The following is a 5,093-nucleotide window of genomic DNA, read 5'->3' on the forward strand; positions in this document are numbered from 1 at the left end:
ATGAACACTTAGGTTGCTATCAGCTCAGTGCTTTGTGAATCATATACATATGATACATTTTGTTATACAGCAGCAACTAACACAACATTGTAAAGCAATTATACTCCAATAAAGATGTTAAAAAAAAAAGAAAGGTAAGAACAGCACAGGGTGCTGAGTAGCAATCAACACTACATTATGAAAGAAAAAAAAATACTGCTGAACAATGTAATTGTTGTTGGTAACAGATGGCAAGTCTAATGGATTTTGGATACCAAGCAACATAACATGTATTGACCTTAGAAAGTCTTTTGATTCCACTCCTGGCAATGACCTACTCATTAACGAGCTTGAAAAATATGATTCAGTCCATATACAATTGGCACTAGAGGATGATATTGACAAACTAGGTTTTGATAGTTCAATAAGATCCAGAGGCAGGGAAGCACACTGTGTTGTGTTTCTCAAGGAACCTACCTAATGCTGATGCTCTTTAATATTTTCATCAGTACTCAGTGGGTATAAGGCAAATATGCCTGTTCATTATAGGGGAATACAGTAATGAAAATTTTCAACCCAGAGATAAGAAATTCCATAATAGATGGTAGCTAGTTTTAACTTTCTCCGGCAAAAGAAAATAGATTTAGAAGAGTATATGAAAGATAGGCAGAGGAAGACACTAGTCTTTGACACATACTATCTTCTAGGATAAGGCAAAAAGGAGGTCATAGAGAGTTATGGTGGAGAGCGCATAAATGATAGGGATCTCAGAAAAGGAGCTCTGTGTAGGTATAATGACTAAGGCAACTAGTGGAAAAGGCTGAAAAGTCATTTACAAATATAACTGCAGGTCAAAATATGATGGTGATATGTGACCAGCAATCTAATATACCTGTTGGAAAAAAGTACAGTGAGGCGCAAATTGCAAAATATGCCTCAGGAGTGCGTTTAACGCAAGCACTCAGCAAAGAAGGTGAACTAATCGGCTAAAATGGATAGCATTCATCATGGCAATTTTTCCTCTGAGGGTAAATAGTTAAGGCGTTGAATGTGGATGGAGGCTTGATGGATGCTACCCTGGTGCAAAAGCATATAAGCTACTCAGAAATCAAGAACATTCAACAAAATGCAGTCTAAGAAGGCAAATGTTTTGTAACAAACCAAAAACCATGATAGAGGTCCCCAGGTGATCATGAGGAAATTGTGGGGCAATTGTGGGGATCCCAGAATGGATTATGTCATTTTTAGTCCCTGGAAAGAAAGAAGAGGTGGGAGAGCAAGAAATAGAGTTGGCTGAAGTGACAATTCTCCAGAACCCTGGAAAGAACATTGGAATGCTTTTACAAAAGTCCACATCTAGCCAGATCACAGAACCCTAATGACAAGTACTGAAAACTGCATGATTGTGTAGAAGTGCAATTGGGAAAGCCCTAAAATAAGAAAAGACACAAAAAGTAAAGAGGAAAACATTCTTCAATGAGTTAAGGTAACGAAGGAGGCTGAAGGAAAGAAAAACATGCTTTTCTAGCCAACCCTCTGGCTCCTCACCCCAACCCCTCCCATCATCCCTTGCAGGGCTACAACCAGATGACAACCAGAAAAAACTTGTAATAAAAGCGAATTCTGTGGACCTGAAAAGAACAAAATTAAGGGGTATTAGGAGCACACAGTTGTTAATCTTTATCTCATGTAGGTCTTAGCTTTTAGATTTCTTACTGAGGATTATTTGGGCACCTGTGAAGCTTTGAGAAGAGAGGCTGTAACTTTTCTAATCCTAGTAATATCTTTTAAAATAAATTTATTTTTAAATTTCATAATACATTAACACATGCTTATTATTAAAAATATATAGAGAAGTATATAAAGCAAAATGTGGGAGTGTTCCTTCACATTGTCAATCCAAATCCCCTCTGGAGAGCTAGAGCTAATCAGTATTATCAGTTTGCAGTGTGTCCTCCCAGATCTGTTTCTGTATATTTATACACACACACACACACACACACACACACACACACACACACACACACACCACATTTTTAAAAACTATATAACTGGAGATTGGCTCATGTCAGTACATATAGTTCTGTCTCAATCCTTTTAACAACTGCATATCTCACAGTATTGATATGCCAGTTTATTTAGCCACTGGCCTAATTGATAGAAAATGAGATTGTTTTCCATCTTTTCTAGCATAAACAATGCTGTGATGAGCATCTTCATATGCACAAATTTGGGCACATATTGAGTATTTATATAGGAGAGCAGAAATTCCTAAAAGTGGAATTTCTTGGCATACACATTAGAAGTTTTGATAGAAGCTGCCAAATTGTCATCCAGAATTCCTATTAAAATTTATTCTCAAGAGTATATGAGATTTCTTTCATCAGTGTTTTGTAGTTTTCTGAATACGAGTATTTTGCCTCCTAGGGTAGGTTTATTCCTAGGTATTTTATTCTTTTTGTTGCAATCATAAATGGGATTGTTCCTTAATTTCTCTTTCTGATTTTTCACTGTTAGTGTATAGGAATGCCAGAGATTTCTGTGCATTAATTTTGTATCCTGCAACCTTACCAAATTCACTTATTAGTTCTAGTAGTTTTCTGGTGGCATCTTTAGGATTTTCTATGCATAGTATCATGTCATCTGCAAACAGTGACAGTTTTACTTCTTCTTTTCCAATTTGTATTCCTTTTGTTTCTTTCTCTTCTCTGAGTGCCGTGGCTAGGAATCCCTATCAAACTACCAATGGCATTCTTCACAGAATTAGAACAAAAAATTTTACAATTTGTATGGAAACACAAAAGACCCTGAAGAGCCAAAGCAATACTGAGAAAGAAAAACGAAGCTGGAGGAATCAGTCTCCCTGACTTCAAACTACACTACAAAGCTACAGTAAACAAGACAGTATGGTACTGGCACAAAAACAGAAATATAGATCAGTGGAACAGGATAGAAAGCCCAGAGATAAAGCCACACACATACGGTCACCTAATTTAGGGCAAAGGAGGCCAGAAAATACAATGGAGAAAAGACAGCGTCTTCAGTAAGTGGTGCTGGGAAAACTGGACAGCTATATGTAAAAGAATGAAATTAGAACACTCCCTAACACCATACACAAAAGTAAACTCTAAATGGATTAGAGACCTAAGTGTAAGACTGGGCACTATAAAGCTTTTAGAGGAAAACATAGGAAAAACACTCTTTGACATAAACCACAGCAAGATCTTTTTTGACCCACCTCCTAGAGCAATGAAAATAAAAACAAAAATAAACAAATGGAACCTAATGAAACTTATCAGCTTTTGCACAGCAAAGGAAGCCATAAACCAGATGAAAAGACAACCCTCGGAATGGGAGAAAATATTTGCAAATGCAACACTGGACAAAAGATTAATCTCCAAAATGTACAAACAACTCATGGAGCTCAATAGCAAAAAAGAAAAAAATAAAAAAATGGGTCGAAGACCTAAATAGACATTTCACCAAAGAAGACACACAGATGGCCAAGAAGCACATGAAAGGATGCTCAACATCACTAATTATTAGAGAAATGCAAATCAAAACTACAATGAGCCAATCCAAAAATGGGCAGAAGACCTAAATAGACATTTCTCCAAAGAAGATATACAGACTGCCAACAAACACATGAAAGAATGCTCAACATCATTAATCATTAGAGAAATGCAAATCAAAACTACAATGAGACATCATCTCACACCAGTCAGAATGGCCATCATCAAAAAATCTAGAAACAATAAATGCTGGAGAGGGTGTGGAGAAAAGGGAACACTCTTGCACTGCTGGTGGGAATGTGAATTGGTTCAGCCACTATGGAGAACAGTATGGAGGTTCCTTAAAAAACTACAAATAGAACTACCATATGACCCAGCAATCCCACTACTAGGTATATACCCCAAGGAAACCAGAATTCAGAAAGAGTCATGTACCAAAATGTTCATTGCAGCTCTATTTACAATAGCCCGGAGATGGAAACAACCTAAGTGCCCGCCGTCGGATGAATGGATAAAGAAGATGTGGCACATATATACAATGGAATATTACTCAGCCATAAAAAGAAACGAAATTGAGCTATTTGTAATGAGGTGGATAGATCTAGAGTCTGTCATACGGAGTGAAGTAAGTCAGAAAGAGAAGGACAAATACCGTATGCTAACACATATATATGGAATTTAAGAAAAAAAAAATGTTATGAAGAACCTAGGGGTAAAACAGGAATAAAGACAGAGACCTACTGGAGAACAGACTTGAGGATATGGGGAGGGGGAAGGGTGAGGTGTGTTAGGGCGAGAGAGAGACATGGACATATATATACTAACAAACGTAAGGTAGATAGCCAGTGGGAAGCAGCCGCATGGCACAGGGAAACCGGCTCGGTTCTTTGTGGCTGTCTGGAGGGGTGGGATAGGGAGGGTGGGAGGGAGGGAGACAAAGAGGGAAAAACAACCCAATCCAAAAATGGGCAGAAGACCTAAATAGACATTTCTCCAAAGAAGATATACAGACTGCCAACAAACACATGAAAGAATGCTCAACATCATTAATCATTAGAGAAATGCAAATCAAAACTACAATGAGGTATCACCTCACACTGATCAGAATGGCCATTATTAAAAAACCTACAAACAATAAATGCTGGAGAGGGTGTGGTGAAAAGGGAACCCTCCTGCACTGTTGGTGGGAATGTAAATTGATACAGCCACTATGAAGAACAGTGTGGAGGTTCCTTAAAAAACTAAAAATAGAACTACCATATGACCCAGCAATCCCACTACTGGGCATATACCCTGAGAAAACCATAATTCAAAAAGAGGCATGGGGCTTCCCTGGTGGCACAGTGGTTGGGAGTCTGCCTGCCGATGCAGGGGACGCAGGTTCATGCCCTGGTCCAGGAGGATCCCACGTGCCGCGGAGCGGCTGGGCCCTTGAGCCATGACTGCTGGGGCTGTGCGTCCGGAGCTAGTGCTCCACGACGGGAGAGGCCACGACAGTGAGAGGCCCGCGTACGAAAACCATAATTCAAAAAGAGTCATGTACCAATATGTTCATTGCAGCACTATTTACAATAGCCAGGACATGGAAGCAACCTAAGTGTC

Source organism: Lipotes vexillifer, unplaced genomic scaffold (assembly GCF_000442215.2).
Source record: "Lipotes vexillifer unplaced genomic scaffold, Lipotes_vexillifer_v1.1 scaffold481, whole genome shotgun sequence".
Taxonomy (NCBI): Eukaryota; Metazoa; Chordata; class Mammalia; order Artiodactyla; family Lipotidae; genus Lipotes; species Lipotes vexillifer.